The 21,398-nt window shown below is 41.3% G+C and overlaps 1 protein-coding gene across 1 annotated transcript in view; it reads right to left on the reverse strand.

Annotated features, from left to right (window-relative positions):
- Nucleotides 1-6,871: 6,871 nt before the first annotated feature.
- Nucleotides 6,872-21,398, reverse strand: part of LOC126097489 (lachesin-like) — a 411,009-nt gene continuing 396,482 nt past the window's right edge. Inside the window, exon 9 of the mRNA XM_049910594.1 lies at nt 6,872-7,020. The gene's annotated coding sequence lies outside the window, so the exon portion shown is untranslated. The remainder of the gene's footprint in view (nt 7,021-21,398) is intronic.

Genomic DNA, 21,398 nt, shown 5'->3' on the forward strand with positions numbered 1-21,398 from the left:
ACTGCCACTTTTTCATAATACTTGAGTAGGATACATAACGTAAAGTAAATACATACCTTCTCGAAGTCAGTAGTCGATAATATCCTACTAATTCGTGTTAAAATAGGCACGATCGTCTTACAGACACTTAATGCTTTATTAAGGTAGACTGCCGTCGTGATGTTTCTATAGTAAATTGAATTTAATTTGTATTAGTACAGTGAATACTTTATTCCCATTTTCCATTGCTTTCAATAGTAATCATCAGAAAGGAATTAATTAGCAACAGCGTATTCTTTCACAATATCTAAAACAAATTGATAATTCTAAAGTAGTTCACAAATTCTACGCCTGTGGAAACCAAACGGCTCTAACGATGTCATTAAACCAGTGTAGTTTGAAGAGCATTTTCGTCTAGAAATGAGTTGCCTTGGCGGTTGATCGATCAGGTGCGGGAAAGGGAAAATTTTCCGAGTATGCGATCAGAGGAATCAATGCCTGAGACATGTCTTCCTTATCAATCTCCTGGATAGTTCTGTTTCTCAAATCAAAAGAGTGCGTTATCATGCAGTAGCACACGTGATGTAGTTTAGTCGGTCGATTTTCTTGCACTGCGACTGAAAGGTGTCTCAGTTGCTATCAGATGGAAAATATGGGGGTTGGAACTGTAATAGTGGCAACTATTTAATTACAGCTTGTACGAAATAGATACGTGTTACAAAGTTTTACTGACCTTGAAAGTAGTCACCAGCATTGTGTATAACCCGTTGCCAAGGATGTAGAAGTTAATTTTTTGAACACAACCTATGACCAGCTTAGAGACAGAAGTGATGACACTTTCTGCAGGCCCTAACCATCATTTTGCAGGAAAATGCTCAAGCACGTACAGTGCAAGCTGTTACTGATTTGTTTGACTGATGGGGCTGCTAAGTGCTATAACACCTTTAGCAGCCCCCTGACTTAAGCCCTCGATAATTCAACTCGATTTCTAAACCGAAGGAAACACTTCTCGGAATTCGATTCAGAACTGCTACAAATTCGTCAGGCAATAGACCGCGCCGCTCGAACTGTCAACAGCCGGCCGGAGTGGCCGAGCGGTTAAAGGCGCTGCAGTCTGGAACCGCACGACCGCTACGGTCGCAGGTTCGAATCCTGCCTCGGGCATGGATGTGTGTGATGTCCTTAGGTTAGTTAGGTTTAAGTAGTTCTAAGTTCTAGGGGACTTATGACCACAGCAGTTGAGTCCCATAGTGCTCAGAGCCATTTGAACCATTTTTTTGAACTGTCAACACAGCTGACACTGCTAAGAGTATCCTACGACTTCCACATTGCTGGTAGTGGGTTACACACTGTGCTGGTGACTACTTTGAATGTCAGAAGTAGTGTAGTCGGACACGAATACGCGACTATAAGTTTACAATTCACGACGATTGCCACTAGACCACGAGCTCACACAACACAAAAACATCTCGGAAATGAGCAACACTTCCTCCTGACACATCCGCATCTTGCATTGTTGCCAGATTGTGTAGCTGGCGTTGTCAGGGACGGTCGGTTTTATTGGCCACCTTAAGTGAACGACTTGGACTTAGTGTCTGGGGCGGTCGCCTGGCGGTCAAAATGGTTCAAATGGATCTGAGCACTATGGGACTTAACTGCTGTGGTCATTAATCCCCTAGAACTTAGAACTACTTAAACCTAACGAACCTAAGGACATCACACACATCCATGCCCGAGGCAGGATTCGAACCTGCAACCATAGCGGTTGCGCGGGTCCAGACTGTAGCGGCTGGCGGTCAATTTTTATGTCTAAGACTATATTAGACAGAACATGACTACAGCAATCATCATGGACAGCCTACTTTATAAAAATGTCTCGTGAACACAGTGCACAAAACACATGTTGGTCTGATTTGTTTGATTTTACCAAACTGGCCGTTCTTTACTATACTGTTTCCGAAATTTCTTCCAGTTTTACATTTTTTCGTTGCACTGTCATCCACTGTACTAATACTTTGGAGTTCCACAATATTAGTGTCTGGATTTGGCTCAGTATTTTTCTCCCTCTTACTCAGGATAGCTTTCGCACTGCTTCATTCGTATTGTCGTTTCTGTCAGGCTTTTCTTGATGGACGCTATTAACAGTTGTTGAAGAAACAAAAAACGTCTAAGTCCTTGCATTTTTAACAAACTACTAATACTGTCGTTAGCAGCTAACACAGTATTTCCGAATTCTAAATGGACGAATATTACCACCGAACACAATGTAACGATTACCGAAAACGTCAGCGATCTATACACAATGCACAAGGCATAGTCCTGCGCGTGCGCAGTACGCGGGAATACCCTGATCGCTGGAAATAATCGCGCGAAACTTGAAGCGGGTTGTGTGATTGAGTAGAGTAACTCTTTCGAATAAAAAATTTCAGAGGGCTCAGTGTTTCTATTCGTTAAGCAATTGTTTTTAGTTGTTGTTTAGTACGTAATTTTTTGTTCTCTGATGTAAATATCATGCAACTATGTTCTGAAGGCATGCGGGCGTTAGCGCCTCCTAGTACGCATGCGCAGATTTACAGGTGATTACGACTTCCGCCCGCGGATGATGTGTCTAGCAATTTTTCTTAGTTTCATCGCTAGACGGTTGTCGCACTAGACTGGTACGTCTAAATCTTTCGTAGACATGTTTACTACGGACTTTGCAAAGAAATCATTACAATCTATAAAGCACTTTAGTAGGATTGACTGGCGGAAAACAAACAGCATCTTTTGCGATTTTTTAAAAAACATTAAATTCATAAAGTCCATTTCCATAATTTTTTAGTACCTCTCAGTAACTCCGTAACGAAGGTGATACATCCGTAATAATTACCGAGAATCCTTAATAGCTGGCAGCTATGTAGGCTGCTTGTAGAAACAGAGCTGAGCTCATGACGCCCCTCTGTATACCAACAAGACCGGTACATTCGACCTGGAATACAATGACTGGAGTAGACGTGTCTTCATTGGTGAGCCCCGCCTCGAACTGAGCACCAATGACCAGCGAAACGTGTCTGGAGACGCCCCGGACAGTGACAACGGTGAGATACTAAACTGACTGTCGCCCGCCATACCAGGAGTGATGGTCTGGGGTCCCACTTCATTTCATATCAGGACCCCTTTGCTTGTCATCCGCGGCATCCTTACAGCGTAGCGGTACGTCGACGATATTCTACACCCCGTTTTGTTGCCTTTCATGGCATGCCATCCTGAGCTTACATTTCAGCAAGATTTAATAACCGGCCAGGCACAGTGAGAGTTTCTACTGCTTGTCTTCGCTCTTGCCAAATACTACCTCGGCCAGCAAGGTGCCGACACTATCCGCAACTGACAACATTTGGAGCTTTATGGGCAGGGTCCTCCAACCAGCATGGAATTTTGACGATCTAACGCGTCAATTGGACAGAATTCGGCACTATATCTCTCTGGAGGTATCCAACGACTCTATCAATCAATGCCAAGCCGAATAACTGCTTGCATAAGGACCAGAGGTGGACCAGCGCGTTATTGACATGTTCAATGTGTGAACCTCTTTCCCCTGAATAAATCGTCCAATTTTTCTGATATAATCATTTGTTTGTATGTACATGTACATCACATCTACCGAATTCCTTCGTGGTGCTTCACTTTTTTGTCTTATAGTGTATACTGGTATATCAAAATTTCCTACTTTTACCTGGTGATCAGATCATGCTTGTGTTCGGTGTTTGTGTCAATGTCAGTGTTCAGTGTCTATGATATCGACCACCAACTTATAATCACTGCGTATAAATTACTCACAGTTTATTGATACCACTCCTTTGTTCGGCTCCACTTCATTGGATGTGCCGCAACCTCAACATGCTTGTAACTTCCCGCTCAAAAAATGACATACTAGCTATTAACTGCACCAGAGAAATTTGAATAGGCACAAAAGCAGCCTAACAGCGAACACACCAGAACTTTTGGAGTCCATTCTGCAGCATTTTGTAAATGCAGCTTTCATCTTCATCTACATTTTGAGTTATTTATGAGGAACCTGGATTCCTTACTCTGCTGTCTGTCAGACATCAGTAAGCAGTTAATAGTCTGTGGTGACTTCAATGTAGATTTTCTAAAGGATTCTGATAGGAAAAATGATGTGGAAACCTTATTTGGATTCTACAATTTGCACTCAGCAGTTAACTTTCCAACACAGGTGGATAAAGACAGTAGGTCCCTAATTGATAATGTTTTCTTTGATGAGAGACAAAGCAAGAAAATAACTGTTTATCCAGTAACATGATGCACAGTTTGTCAGGATAAATGACATAGTGCCTTACAGCACGGATACACCTCAGTGGAAGACAGTTAGAACCATTAATGGCTACAGGGCAAATATTTTTAAGAGTAGTTTACAAGAAACAACCTGGGATGAAATTTATAAAGAACCAAATACCCGTATAAAATTTAATATATTCCATGAAAAATTCATATCAGTATTTGAAAATAGCTTTCGGCATAAGCTAATCAGAAGGGACATTAAACAGCCATGTAAAAACAATAGATCATTAAGGGGATTAAAGTATCTTGTGAAAGAATAAGGGAAATATATCTTTTGACAAGAACAAGTAGAGACCCTGCAGTAGTTGTGCACTACAAAAACTACTCGAAATTACTAAGTAAGATTGAAGAGGATAACATTACTATTGAATTGAATGGAAGGGCTATAAATGACAAGTCACAGGTAGCAAATATATTTAATAATCATTTCTTACACGTAGTAGAAAGTATAGGGACCACCAATTCAAGAAAAATATCACAACAATATATTGAAGAAGTAACTCTCATAAAATTACATCTTACGAATGTACCACCAACTTCTACTTCTGAAATTAAGAGGGTCATACATTCTCTCAAGAATGAAAGCTCTTCTGGTTTTGATGGTGTTTCCAATAGAGTACTAAAGACTTGTTCCCATATAATAAGTCTGTTATTGTCCGAAATATGTAATGCATCACTGACTCAAGGCATTTTTTCAGTCAGATTGGAATATGCCATTGTTAAACCCTTCTTTAAAAAAGGTGATAAGAGAGACGTCACTAACTACCGATCTATTTCATTGCTGACATCATTTTCAAAACTTATTGAGAAAGTGATGTATTCTAGAATAGCATCTCACCTTGGCAACAATAATATCCTCAGCAAATCACAGTTTGGGTTTCAGGAGGGTTCCTCTACTGAGAATGCCATTTAAATGTTCACACACGAGATATTACAAGCCTTAAATAATAGAATAGTACCGGTAGGTATTTTATATGACCTATCCAAGGCATTTGATTGTGTGGCTCATAGTATACTCCCAGATAAATTGAAGTTTTATGTGTTTGATGGCATAGCCAGCCAATGGATCATGTCATATCTAACCAAAAGAATGCAGAAAGTGGTAATTAGTAGTAATTCAACCAACAGAATCCAGAGACGTAGTTCTGATTGGGGAGAAATCACGTATGAGCGTCCCAAAGGCTCAGTCTTAGGTCCACTACTGTTACTGACGTATGTAAATCATCTACAGTCTAATGTACAACAAACAGAATTAGTTCTTTTTGCAGATGACACCAGTGTTGCAATCACTCCCAGTATGCATATAGAAATGGAAGAAATGGTGAACAAAGTTCTCAAAAGTATCATTGACTGGTTTTCTGCGAATGGTCTCACCCTGAGTTTCACAAAGACATGTCATATTCAGTTCTTCACCTCTAGGGGCACTGCACTAGTGATAGGTGTAACACATGGTGATGAAATAATACATAGTGTGGAACTTCAAAATTCTTAGGTGTCCATACTGATGAGAATTTAAATTGGAAAAAAACGCACTTCGGAACTTGTAAAACAGCTTAGTTCAGCCACATTTGCACTAAGAACCATTGCAAATTTTGGGGAGAGAGAAATCAGCAAGTTAACATATTTTGCTTATTTTCATTTTGTAATATCATATGGACTAATGTTCTGGGGTAACTCATCATTAAGGAAGAAGGTCTTCGTTGCCCAAAAACTTGCTGTAAGAATAATATGTGGTGCTCACCCACGATCATCTTGTAGACATCTGTTTAAAGAGCTGGACATTCTGACTACTGCCTCACAGTATATTTATTCCCTCATGAAGTTTGTTGTAAATAATCCACTACAGTTCAAAAGGAACAATGAAGTACAGAATTACAATACTAGAAGAAAAAAATTACGTTCATTACTCAACATTTAGCTTGTCTGTAGCACAGAAAGTGGTGCACAACTCTGCAACAAAAATTTATGACCCCTTACCCAGTTAATTAAAATGTCTAACAGACAGCAAGGTAAAATTTGAAAGTAAATTGAAAAAGTTTCTCCTTGACAACTCCTTCTATTCTGTAGCAGAATTTTTATGTTTGTAACGTGTAAAAGGTGGTGGGTAGGAATTGGTAACTCAGTCTGTATATCTTGTTTTCATTTTGGGGAAAAATGAAACAAATATATGGCGATGTTAAGAGTAGAAAAAGATGTACAAATTAATTTGCAATATGAATGGAAAATGACTCGTTCCACATTATGATGATTTATACTGCAAAATGATACATGGAACATGAAACCAACTAACTAACTAATCTATAGTGTTGAAAATAATCCCATGGGTGCAATGCACATAAGACATTTTACACCCTTGATTATCATGTTTGGAGTGAAACAATTTTATATTTAATCAACATTGTGGTGTTTATCTTCCACTATATTTTTGACTGAGGTAGCAGCAAATTTTAATGGGGCAAAGACAAGGAAGAATAAAAGGGTGACTTGAGTGGGACATTGCAAGGTGGCTGGGAATGATCGACACGTATTTGTTTAACACTAATTACACCCGATTTTTGTTTTATTATAAAGATTTATACACAACATGAGAGAGAACGACACACAAAATGACAGTAAGCGGTAAACTTCTGGTTTCCTTGATCATTGCACGAAGATAGAAGTTCTGTTGATTTATACTTCGTAGACAGGACTTGCTGGGAACACCTGAAACAAAAACAGAGAACATAAGAACTTTTAAAATTACAAGAAACAAGAAATGAATCATGAATACACCATTTTTTGCACGAACTAGATTCCAAGTTATAGTCACACACAGAGGAAGGGAGAATAAGCACTGTGAAATTTATCTCCAGAAGAGACATAAGGCATGAAGCATGGTAAATGAAATTTAGAGTACTAACGTTAGTTGAAACTGAAGCATCATAAAGGCAAAACAAAAATTATGAAACTTAATGGACGTTCAAAAGAGTCATCATTGCAAAACTTTGAACCACTCTCCTATCTACTCACGGCCACTATTGCACAATCAAATTTCTCTGACGAAGTTGCTTCATCAAATATATTTGACGTAGTGTAGTAGTTGTCGAATGTTGCCTTTCGTTAAATTTATTTGATGAAATATAGCACGTCAAATTAGATTCGATCAACGAAAGCGATCGTCTTCTGTTTGCTGCATGCGGTTTACTTGCATAAACACGCTGTGAAACCATTGTGTGTTGTGTACCGGTATATGGAGTGAAGAAGCACGAATGCAAATAAGAACGATTTCCAGAACTTATTGTGGTGCTGTAAATATGAAAAGGGGCTTTATAATACGGCATGAAATAAAATGTATTACCTTTTTTTAGGAAGGGAGATGGAAATCCACTCTCATTCTTCAATGCAAATTAGAATATTCTGCACGAAGATATTTGTATAAGAAGTCAAACGAGGAAAGATGTAAGGCAATTCATCACTGATGTTTATTTGTTCACTGAAAAGGGAATTAAAGAACTGTTGTTTGTTACTGGCAGAAAATTAGCACAGTACTATTCATTGATGATGCAGCGGTGGTGGGTGTAAGTGAGTAGGATTTGTGCTAAATGTAATGGAACACATGCTAGCTGTAGGTTAAGATATGCACATAAAAAAGAAAGCGTCACAGACGGACACGCTAGAGGACTAAATGTTGCAGCCAGGAAAGAGAAACTTGATAGGAACATGCAAGGCATAGAAACAAGGACCGGAATAAATAGCAGGTATGTCCAAGAACGTAAAAATCGAGCCTAGTTTTGAATGTATTGAAAATAGTCTGAAATCCGTAAAGATCTGCTCTCATGTTTTAATCTCTTGTACCTTTCTCTTACGTCTCTCTGTGGTTTTATTATCCTATTTTGTTTCTTGTAGTCTTTGTTGCCCTTCTGTCGTTATTGTGGTTTTTCCTTCCTCTCGGTATTGCGCTGTACGTCTCGTCTGTTTTATTCTTTCTCTTATTGAATTGTTTTAATAGGAACAAGGGACCAATGACCAAGCAGTTTGGTCCCTTTCCCCCTCTTTTAAACCTACCAACCAACCAATCCGTAAAGAAATTTGCGGTACGAACTACAATCGGCGTAAGGCATCAGAAAGTACTTGGCAAGCACGCCGGCGTACCCATAATCAATTCCTATTGAACCTGAACACGTCAGGTTACAATTCATTTCTCAAGTTAAAGGATTTACGATGATACTATAACATCTCAGTTACTGTGAAATGCACTCAAACTTTATTATTATATGTTAACATTAAGAGGGAGAGGGGTATTAATTTAATTACATTTTGTATTCGTCTTGAAAAAAGTACTATCTCGTTTAATGACTGGGAACTTCGAAACAAACAGCATTAAAAATAACTATTTCTCAGTTGACATCATGCGGTTCTTCTTTACTACATGCCAGCCATTCTGACGGAACTACGATAAAATATTTGATGACAGTGTAATACCCCTTTCTGCGCCACGTCAAAGACCTTTGTCAAAGAAATATGATGAATATTTGATCAAACTTCCTAGTCAAAGAAATCTGGTAGTGTAATAAGGTATAGTGTCTTAATCACGGTGCCCCTCGAACGATAGGGAGCATCGAAAGGGCCCGCGGACAAGGCTAGGGTGAGTCAACTGGTATAGTGTGTATAGAAGATACGAGGCTGAAGTCCTTTCCTGGCCAGGGACGCGAGTTTAACTTGTCGCACTTTGAGTGCACTTGTAGAACCCCACAGTCAACTTGAAAAGCATTCTGCATTCGATAAGCGACCTAGGAACTGAAAACAGGAAACGGAAAATTGCAGAAAATTTATACGTGTTCTGTACTCTGATGAGTAGAGGCCAGATTATATGCAACATAAAAAGCTAAAAATATTAATAAAATGCCTAAAATATGCCTGAAAAGTGTCGAAAAGTGCAATATCAAATGATAAAAAACATAGTAGTTACTGTGTGCGATATATCTCGAAGATGGACCTGTGTGTATCGATTGCTGGGAAGAGTGCTGCCACGTGAAAAATCGGAACATTTAGAATGGTGATCTCGTGATCTGAATACTTTGCGGTAGACGTTAGGCAGAGTCCTTTTTGAGCTTAGTTTTTAAAAAATTGCAAACAGAAGACGCACACTATGTTTCAAATATTGTTTCTTCTTTGCAAATTTTTGTCAGTAACAAGAAATTGCGTTGTGAGTTACTCGCCGCGAAACAGACGATATGCACAGGTCCAACTTCAAGATATATCGCACATAGATGGGCACGCACGCGCGCACTCCGTAATATTTTATTCCAAAAAACAACATACAGTCAGGAGGAATTTCGTGGACAGCATTAAAGTTTCATTAATATTATCAGCTTAAAGTAACACTTACAAATTATTTTACATTTTGCTACAAATGTAAATATATACGATCAGGTACTGTTCTAAATGTTAGGTAGTAAGATTGCGTCTTCGATTACTCGAAACATTTTTATAAGTGAAAAAGTACTGTTCTATATCAGCTGAGGTAACTGGGCAGTATTTGAATTTGGGCGCTATGTTGTCACTTATTGTTTCTGACAAAAGTTCACTTGTTCCATTAATAAAACTATCAATTTGCGACAAGAGCTCACAACGTGGCTTACTGTTCAAATTGTTTTCAAACGTTTCTTTAAGTAAGCTCGGGTATACCTCCGGCGATTAGGAGTTCTTTAGTCTAATTTTATTCTTTAACTGAATAGATTCATTCATCGCCAAGCCGCTCGGGGTAGCCTCACGGTTTGAGGGGGTTTGCCACGGTTCACGCGGCTCGAGTCCTCCCTCGGGTTCGGGCATGGGTGTGTGTGTGTGTGTGTGTGTGTGTGTGTGTGTGTGTGTGTTGTGGAAAAAATGGTTCAAATGGCTCTGAGCACTATGGGGCTTAACTTCTGAGGTCATCAGTCCCCTAGAACTTACAACTACTCAAACCTGACTAACCTAAGGACATCACACACATCCAATGCCCGAGGCAGGATTCGAACCTGCGACCGTAGCGGTCGCGCGGTTCCAGACTGTAGTGCCTAGAACCGCTCGCCCACCACGGCCGGCTGTGTGTTGTCCTTAGCGTAAGTTAGTTTAAGTTAGATTAAGCAGTATGTAAGCCTAGGGACTCCGCTGCTCGTGGTCTCGCGGTAGCGTTCTCGCACGGGTTCGATTCCCGGCGGGGTCAGGGATTTTTCCTGCCTCGAGATGACTGGGTGTTGTTGTGTCGTCTTCATCATCATCATCATTCATCTGCATCACGGTCGGAGGAAGGCAATGGCAAACCACCTCCACTTGCCTAGTAAAGCGGTGCAGATCTCCCGCATCGTTCCCCTACGCTCTTTAAAGATGCATGGGACTTACCACAAATTTCGACGCCAAATATTGAGTTTCAAGCTTTTAATACTCGCAGATATATGGGACAAATAAATGCTAATCACAGCAATGTTCTTTTTAATACGGGAATCACTAAATGGTTCCTTGAACTGGCAAAAGCCTGTGCACTATCGAAATCGTTTACTACGTCTCTGATGGCCTCGAAATATTCTTTGTAAAACAACACAGCTTCGGCTCTCGTACCCCAACGAGTTACCACTGGTTCTGGAGGTAAAGGCATATTTGGTGGTTTTTCTTTGCGGGTCTTGATGCATGCCGGTGGCTCAAGAAATACTTACTTTGTGGATGAAATCAGTTGACTTACATTCCCAAAAGTGGATCGCACTTCTTCAGCAAGGCGATGTTCTCCGTGAGCAAAGCACATCGCATGAATCAAATTTGGAGAAAATACTTGGAGGCCTTTTCCTGCTTTGATGATATACGGAGCAGCATTTGAGAGAAACACAAACACCTTTCCATCTGGGGGAGATTTTGAAAATATTTTTCTAATGTCCTTATTCACAAATCTGGCGATGGTAGAAAGATTTGCCTTTTCAAGTTCTTTGCAGGTCACTAAATAGGAAGAAGAAGGCTCATGTTTTAACGCACCAACAATTAAATTTGCAATGTAACGGTCACAAGAGTCGGTGGTCTCGTCAATTGAAATCCAAATAATATTGTTCTTTAGTTCATTGCGTATTTCCTCGTGAAGTTATAGATAAATTGACGGTATGTAATTTTTATGCAATGCTGATTTATCTGGTATATTTTGACTTAAGAAATATTTGCAATGGAAACCTTTGAGGATAGGGTTCGTAAGTTTATGAAGAGGATTATTACTAGCAATGAATGCTTCAAATTGTTTTGGTTTCCTTTGGAGGTTAAATCGCTGCTACTGATACTTGCCGCTGTCAAAAGTTGTTGTTGTGACCCTTTCTTTTGCGTTCCTGTGATATGAAGACTTGTCATGACATGCTGATCTATTTGAGACTTTTTTTTGTAGGAAAAGTTTTTCTCGCAAACTCGACAATATAAAACATTTCCGTCATATATAAATCTTCCAGGATGGTCAGCTACCCACGAAACGACATTTCTATTTTCAGGCGGCATAGTGCACAACACTTTATACACTACACGTAAACACGTTAAACTTTGTTCAAATAGAAAGACAACTAAACTGAAACAATGGACGTATGACTAACAACTTGCGTAATTTAATTTAATTGTTAGGGGCGCGTGCGGTGTGACAGGGGCGGGGATTAAGCGGGTGCGCGGCGGCAGGCGCATCGACTCTGCCTGCCTGTTCCTGCTCAGTAACCGAGCGAGGTGGCGCAGTGGCCAGCACACTGGTCTCGCGTTCGGGAGGACGACGGTTCAATCCCGTCTTCGGCCATACTGATTTAGGTTTTCCGTGATTTCCCTAAATCGCTCCAGGCAAATGCCGGGATGGTTCCTTCGAAAGGCCACGGCCGACTCCCTCACCTAATCCGATGAGACCGATGACCTCGCTGTCTGGTCTCCGACCCCAAAACAACCCCAACCCTGCTCCGTAACCAGTTCGCTAGCCTGCAGCTTCCGGTTAGTGATCGCATGCAGTTGTAGGTTGCGGTCACTCTTTGAGCATCAAAACGAGATCGGGCTAGAGCCCGCCTGTCTAGATTGTTATAATACTGCACAGAGCGAAAATACGCGTCATCACTAGTTTTCATTTAAAATATGCAGTAACCGGTGAAAGGAGCCAAATATGCAAATACATGTGCAACATGCAAATGCATATAATACGGTCTCTATTTGTGAGCCATAACATTAAGACCACTACGAGACTGAATGCCACTGGTGGCGTTGCGGGCACGTGACACTGTAGGGGAAGTATACAGGGTGGTCCATTGATAGTGACCGGGCCAAATATCTCACGAAATAAGCATTAAACGAAAAAACTACAAAGAACGGAACTCGCCTTGCTTGAAGGGGGAAACCAGATGGCGCTATGGTTGGCCCTCTAGATGGCGCTGCCATAGGTCAAACGGGTATCAACTGCGTTTTTTAAAATAGGAACCCCCATTTTTATTACATGTTCGTGTAGTACGTAAAGAAATATAAATGTTTTAGTTGGTTCACTTTTCTCGCTTTGTGATAGATGGCGTTGTAATAGTCACAGACGTATAAGTACATGGTAATACGTAACATTCCGCCAGTGTTGACGGTATTTGCTTCGTGGTACATTACCCGTGTTAAAATGGACCGTTTACCAATTGCGGAAAAGGTCGATATCGTGTTGATGTATGGCTATTGAGGTCAAAATGCCCAACGGGCGTGTGCTAGTATGCTGCTCGGTATCCTGGACGACATCATTCAAGTGTCCGGACCGTTCGCCGGATAGTTACGTTATTTAAGGAAACACGAAATGTTCAGCCACATGTGAAACGTCAACCACGACCTGCAACAAATGATGATGTCCAAATAAATGTTTTACCTGCTGTCGCGGCTAATCCGCACATGAGTAGCAGACAAACTGCGCGAGAATCGGGAATCTCAAAAACGTCGGTGTTGAGAATGCTACGTCAACATCGATTGCACCCGCACCATATTTCTATGCACCAGGAATTGCATGGCGACGACTTTGAACGTCGTGTGCAGTTCTGCCACTGGGCACAAGAGAAATTACGGGACAATGACAGATTTTTTGCACGCGTTCTATTTAGCGACGAAGCGTCATTCACCAACAGCGGTAACGTAAACCGGCATAATATGCACCACTGGGCAACGGAAATCCACGATGGCTGCGACAAGTGGAACATCAGCGACCTTGGCGGGTTAATGTATGGGGCGGCATCATGGGAGGAAGGATAATTGGCCCCCATTTTATCGATGGAAATGTAAATGCTGATTTCCTACGTAATGTCCTACCGATGTTACTACAAGATGTTTCACTGCATGACAGAATGGCGATGTACTTCCAACATGATGGATGTCCGGCACATAGCTCGCGTGGGGTTGAAGCAGTATTGAATAGCATATTTCATGACAGGTGGATTGGTCGTCGAAGCACCATACCATGGTCCGCACGTTCACCGGATATGACGTCCCCGGATTTCTTTCTGTGGTGAAAATTGAAGGATATTTGCTATCGTGACTCACTGACGACGCCTGTCAACGTGAGTCAGCGCATTGTCAATGTATGTGCGAACATTACGGAAGGCGAACTACTGCCTGTTGAGAGGACTGTAGTTACACGTATTGCCAAATGCATTGAGGTTGACGGACGTAATTTTGAGCACTTATTGCATTAATGTGGTATTTACAGGTAATCACACTGTAACAGCATGCGTTCTCAGAAATGATCCGTTCACAAAGGTACATGTATCACATTGGAACAACCGTAGTAAAATGTTCAAACCTACCTACGTTCTGTATTTTAATTTAAAAAACATACCTCTTAACAAGTGTTCGTCTAAAATTGTGAGCCATATGTTTGTGACTATTACAGCGCCATCTATCACAAAGCGAAGAAAGTAGTCCAACTAAAACATTCGTATTTCTTTACGTACTACACGAATATGTAGTAAAAATGGGGGTTCCTATCTAAAAAAAAAAAGCAGTTGATATCCGTTTGACCTATGGCAGCGCCATCTAGCGGGCCAACCATAGCGCCATCTGGTTTTCCCCTTCAAGCTAGACAAGTTTCGTTCTTTGTAGTTTTTTTGTTTGACGCTTATTTTGTGAGATATGTTGCCCGGTCACGATCAATGGACCGCTCTGTATAAGCGGAGCAGAATCGAATGGGAAAGAATTCTAATGATGATGCGGTCTTTAAATGAGGGAAGTCACTGAAATAAACGACTCTGACGAGAGGCAAAATTTATAGGACGTGGCACATGGGAACGAACATTTTGGAAACATTGAAACTGGTCAGCTGTTCACTTGTTACTGTCTTGAGCATCTATGGGAAGTGATTGAAGGACGGTGAAATCGTAAGTAGGCGATTTCATGTATTCGAGCACTACGCTTCATCACATAACTTAGAGGTCGAAAGCTTGGCCGCTCTGTAAAACAGGAAAGAAGGCCAACTGTGGCAGATCTCACGACAGACAACACTACTTGTGAAGACACAAGTGTTTTGTAGCTTACTGTTGAGAGGACATTATACAACAGACGACTCGTATGGGTTCCTGTGTTATCCAACGACATATTCTATTAAGAATGCAGTGGTCACGGGGTTACCGACATTGGATTGTGGAGCAACGAAAACGAGTCGCTTTGTGAGATGAAGATGACCTAGGCCTTCAAAAACCAGGCGTTTATCAAATTCCCTGTCAGTGCGAAAAATCATACATTGGGCAGACAGTCCGCATTGTGGAAGAGAGGTGCCGCGAACACAAGCGCCATACCGAATTACGCCAGGCCACTAAATCAGCCGTGGGTGACCATTGTATAAAACTGGCCATACTATGGACTATGAAAAAACAAAAATACTCTGTCAATACTCCTACTTCTGGGACTGCGTTACTAAAGAGGCCATCGAAATCCGACTACAGGACGATCTAATTAATAGTGGCCTTCAACTTAGTCAGGCTTGGAACCCTGCACTCAGCCTGGAGAGAAAGATGCGGTCCCAGAGATCGAGGACCACCCCCGACGGCGGCAGCAGGGAGACTGCAGACCCCAGTTCAGACCCAGTCGCCGCTTCCCCCACCACCTCCAGTAGCCGCCGCGCCGGCCGCACCAAAGACACCAGGAGAGGAGCGGTGGAGGGGGTAACGGCTAGTATATAAATGGAGCCGAGAGGAATAGCGCAACATTCGTCAGGAACCACCTGAAGATGGCAGCGTGTACGTCTGCCGAAATACTGTGGAGAAATTACGACGTTGCATGGACGGATATCCGAGAACTGCTCAAATTGAGATGAATCACATTTATTTCTGTATCACCTTAGGCGTCGTACATGCACATGCCGTCATCCAGGTGAATGACTGCTCGAAACACGCACCGCGCGACGGACGTAGACCGGTGAGGGCAGCATTATGCTATGAGGGACATTCACATGGGCTTTCTTGGAATCTGTACCGTGGCATCGTCGGCCCTCGTCAACATTATTGGGGACCATTTGCATCTCTACATGCTGCATGTCTTCCTCGGCGACGATGGCGTTTCCCAGCAGCATTACACTCCATGTCATAATGTCAGAATCGTGCTTCATTGGTTTGAGGATCATGTTACTGTTTTGACCATTCATATTACTGTACTGACCACCAAATTCGCCTGCTCTGAACCCATGGAAACATATGACGGGCCCCAGCTCTGGGCCTAGAAATACGGCCCTTAATTAATTGGACTTGCATGATCAGTGCCTAGAAATCTGGTGCAAAAACCTACGGAAATCTACCAATAACTTTTGGAATCCAAGCCACACAGAATGGTCCTGTATTGCATTCCAAAGGTGGAGCAACAAGCCATTAAATAGGTGGTTCAAATGTTTTGGCTCGTCATCGTAGTTATTTTCAGGTTATATATGTCAATTTAAAATATTATTTCTGTTCTTCTTTTCAAATTAAAGGAAACAATCACAGACATGACAGCTGACGTTTTATGACTCAGAAGTTCACAGAGATAGGTTGTTAGGATCAGACTGTATCTTCTTTTTGCTGAAGACAAATATATCAAGAGCCTCAAAAATATGCGCAAATGTTGTTGTTGTTGCGGTCATCCGTCCTGAGACTGGTTTGATGCAGCTCTCCATGCTACTCTATCCTGTGCAAGCTTCTTAATCTCCCAGTACCTACTGCAACCTACATCCTTCTGAATCTGCTTAGTGTATTCATCTCTTGGTCTCCCCCTACGATTTTTACCCTCCACGCTGCCCTCCAATACTAAATTGGTGATCCCTTGATGCCTCAGAACATGTCCTACCAACCGATCCCTTCTTCTGGTCAAGTTGTGCCACAAACTTCTCTTCTCCCCAATCCTATTCAATACTTCCTCATTAGTTATGTGATCTACCCATCTAATCTTCAGCATTCTTCTGTAGCACCACATTTCAAAAGTTTCTATTCTCTTCTTGTCCAAACTATTTACCGTCCATGTTTCACTTCCATACATGGCTACACTCCATACAAATACTTTCAGAAATGACTTCCTGACACTTAAATCTATATTCGATGTTAACAAATTTCTCTTCTTCAGAAACGCTTTCCTTGCCATTGCCAGTCTACATTTTATATCCTCTCTACTTCGACCATCATCAGTTATTTTGCTCCCCAAATAGCAAAACTCCTTTACTACTTTAAGTGTCTCATTTCCTAATGTAATACCCTCAACATCACCCGACTTAATTCGACTACATTCCATAATCCTCGTTTTGTTTTTGTTGATGTTCATCTTATATCCTCCCTTCAAGACACCATCCATTCCGTTCAACTGCTCTTCCAAGTCCATTGCTGTCTCTGACAGAATTACAATGTCATCGGCGAACCTCAAAGTTTTTATTTCTTCTCCATGGATTTTAATACCTACTCCGAATTTTTCTTTTGTTTCCTTTACTGCTTGCTCAATATACAGATTGAATAACATCGGGGAGAGGCTACAACCCTGTCTTACTACCTTCCCAACCGCTGCTTCCCTTTCATGCCCATCGACTCTTATAACTGCCATCTGGTTTCTGTACAAATTGTAAATAGCCTTTCGCTCCCTGTATTTTACCCCTGCCACCTTTAGAATTTGAAAGAGAGTATTCCAGTCAACATTGTCAAAAGCTTTCTCTAAGTCTACAAATGCTAGAAACGTAGGTTTGCCTTTCCTTAATCTTTCTTCTAAGATAAGTCGTAAGGTCAGTATTGCCTCACGTGTTCCAGTATTTCTACGGAATCCAAACTGATCTTCCCCGAGGTCGGCTTCTACTAGTTTTTCCATTCGTCTGTAAAGAATTCGTGTTAGTATTTTGCAACTGTGGCTTATTAAACTGATTGTTCGGTAATTTTCACATCTGTCAACACCTGTTTTCTTTGGGATTGGAATTATTATATTCTTCTTGAAGTCTGAGGGTATTTCGCCTGTTTCATACATCTTGCTCACCAGATGGTAGAGTTTTGTCAGGACTGGCTCTCCCAAGGCCGTCAGTAGTTCCAATGGAATGTTGTCTACTCCGGGGGCCTTGTTTCGACTCAGGTCTTTCAGTGCTCTGTCAAACTCTTCACGCAGTATCGTATCTCCCATTTCATCTTCATCTACATCCTCTTCCATTTCCATAATATTGTCCTCAAGTACATCGCCCTTGTATAGACCCTCTATATACTCCTTCCACCTTTCTGCTTTCTCTTCTTTGCTTAGAACTGGGTTTCCATCTGAGCTCTTGATGTTCATACAAGTGGTTCTCTTATCTCCAAAGGTCTCTTTAATTTTCCTGTAGGCAGTATCTATCTTACCCCTCGTGAGATACGCCTCTACATCCTTACATTTGTCCTCTAGCCATCCCTGCTTAGCCATTTTGCACTTCCTGTCGATCTCATTTTTGAGACGTTTGTATTCCTTTTTGCCTGCTTCATTTACTGCATTTTTATATTTTCTCCTTTCGTCAATTAAATTCAATATTTCTTCTGTTACCCAAGGATTTCTACTAGCCCTCGTCTTTTTACCTACTTGATCCTCTGCTGCCTTCACTACTTCATCCCTCAAAGCTACCCATTCCTCTTCTACTGTATTTCTTTCCCCCATTCCTGTCAATTGTTCCCTTATGCTCTCCCTGAAACTCTGTACAACCTCTGGTTCTTTCAGTTTATCCAGGTCCCATCTCCTTAAATTCCCACCTTTTTGCAGTTTCTTCAGTTTTAATCTACAGGTCATAACCAATAGATTGTGGTCAGAGTCCACATCTGCCCCTGGAAATGTCTTACAATTTAAAACCTGGTTCCTAAATCTCTGTCTTACCATTATATAATCTATCTGATACCTTTTAGTATCTCCAGGCTTCTTCCATGTATACAACCTTCTATCATGATTCTTAAACCAAGTGTTAGCTATTATTAAGTTGTGCTCTGTGCAAAATTCTACCAGGCGGCTTCCTCTTTCATTTCTTAGCTCCAATCCATATTCACCTACTACGTTTCCTTCTCTCCCTTTTCCTACACTCCAATTCCAGTCACCCTTGACTATTAAATTTTCGTCTCCCTTCACTATCTGAATAATTTCTTTTATTTCATCATACATTTCTTCAATTTCTTCGTCATCTGCAGAGCTAGTTGGCATATAAACTTGTACTACTGTAGTAGGTGTGGGCTTCGTATCTATCTTGGCCACAATAATGCGTTCACTATGCTGTTTGTAGTAGCTTACCCGCATTCCTATTTTCCTATTCATTATTAAACCTACTCCTGCATTACCCCTATTTGACTTTGTGTTTATAACCCTGTAGTCACCTGACCAGAAGTCTTGTTCCTCCTGCCACCGAACTTCACTAATTCCCACTATATCTAACTTTAACCTATCCATTTCCCTTTTTAAACTTTCTAACCTACCTGCCCGATTAAGGGATCTGACATTCCACGCTCCGATCCGTAGAACGCCAGTTTTCTTTCTCCTGATAACGACATCCTCTTGAGTAGTCCCCGCCCGGAGATCCGAATGGGGGACTATTTTACCTCCGGAATATTTTACCCAAGAGGACGCCATCATCATTTAATCATACAGCAAAGCTGCATGCCCTCGGCAAAAATTACGGCCGTAGTTTCCCCTTGGTTTCAGCTGTTCGCAGTACCAGCACAGCAAGCCCGTTTTGGTTATTGTTACAAGGCCAGATCAGTCAATCAACCAGACTGTTGCCCTTGCAACTACTGAAAAGGCTGCTGCCCCTCTTCAGGAACCACATGTTTGTCTGGCCTCTCAACAGATACCCCTCCGTTGTGGTTGTACTTACGGTACGGCTATCTGTATCGATGAGGCACGCAAGCCTCCCCACCAACGGCAAGGTCCATGGTTCATGGGGGGATGCGCAAATAGTGACGATTAATTGGGCAACAAACGCCTGTAATGTACATAACATTCTGAGGATTTCGATATGCTCAGGATTTATTTTACTCAGTACTATTAGCTCCTGCTGGCAAAACTATGAAGCGAAGTTATAATTCAAGAGGCTAATATCTGCAGGTTAATTCTAATTTGTCTGAGATGTGTAATTTACTGCATAAATCCAGTGTTTCGTTGGCAAATCTGCACGCCGCCTGAGCAGTAGAGAAGTGTGGCCGGCAGGGACATAGTGTTAAGGTGGATTTTCGTCCATGCTGGATCGTGTCACCATCCAAAGAGGCAGGGAAGTTTTGGCCAATGCACTTACTAAAGTGTTTGCGTTATCAACGGAAATCTGTGCTTCAAATTATTTATTAATTTAATGCTTGCTACGGAAACGAAGACCTGTAAGTTTGAACTGGTGGTGTTACTGTAAACAGAGGAAAACTCTGCGCCTATATCCAACTGAAAACACAAAGGAATGAAATCGAACAGTACGCAGCAGGGAGTGTATGTAAAGGGAAGACACACAATTGTTCTTTTACGACAAAGAATAACAAAATAACGCATAGCTGCTGTTTGCAGCGTGCTGTGGCACGCACATACCAAGGGAAATGACAACACGAAAAGAAATAGGTCACCCCAGAGCTACGTGTTTTGAAGGAAACCACCGAATCGTGAACAAGCTGAGCTTAAAACAAAAAATTTTTCCACGTGTATGCTGATACCGAGGTCTTTTACTCTACGTGTGTCAGGCCGAATATAGGAAGGACAGTATGGTTTTATTCATTCACGAACTGTAGCTGGTAACCAAATCTGTCATCATGAAAACGTAAATACTCATAATTAACTCCTATGTAACTATATTTATAGCCAGCATAATTTTTTAAGAATGAAGCGGTTTTTCAGTGCAAATAGAGACGAACAGTGGAGCAATTATTTTCATTTTGTACTTAATGGCAATGTGAAGTGTTTGTTAGAAGCGGACAGCCACTAACATCCACATAAAAGACGAATTGAGAACATTTAGTTAGAAGTAGCCAGATGAAGAAAAGATTTACAGGCCAAACACATGATAAATCAGACTGTAGAGAAACACATACCAAGTAAGATGGCAGAGATCTACCTTGATTTAATACTAGTATTCGGAAAATACTCCGAAACCAGAGATTGTTACTCTTTTTTGCAAAAGAAGAAGTAGGGAAGTCAATGGATAAAAATTAATGAGACATTGTGCGTGAATAAGGGTGACTGTGCTTCAAAATTTCAAGAATTTCCACAATCAGGTACTGGTGAAATGTGTTGTGTTATAGTGGTCTTCAGTTCAGAGACTGGTTTGATGCAGTTCTCCATGCTACTCTATCCTGTGCAAGCTTCTTCATCTCCAAGTACCTACTGCAACCTACATCCTTCTGAATCTGCTTGGTGTATTCATCTCTTGGTCTCCCTCTACGATTTTTACCCTCCACGCTGCCGTTCAGTACTGAATTGGTGATCTCTTGATGCCTCAGAACATGTCCTGTCAACATATCCCTTCTTCTAGTCAAGTTGTGCCACAAACTTCTCTTCTCCCCAACTCTATTCAATACCTCCTCATTAGTTAGGTGATCTACCCATCTAATCTTCAGCCTTCTTCTGTAGCACCACATTTCGAAAGCTTCTATTCTCTTCTTGTCCAAACTATTTATCGTCCATGTTTCACTTCCATACATGGC

Source organism: Schistocerca cancellata, chromosome 1 (genome assembly GCF_023864275.1).
Source record: "Schistocerca cancellata isolate TAMUIC-IGC-003103 chromosome 1, iqSchCanc2.1, whole genome shotgun sequence".
Lineage (NCBI taxonomy): Eukaryota > Metazoa > Arthropoda > Insecta > Orthoptera > Acrididae > Schistocerca > Schistocerca cancellata.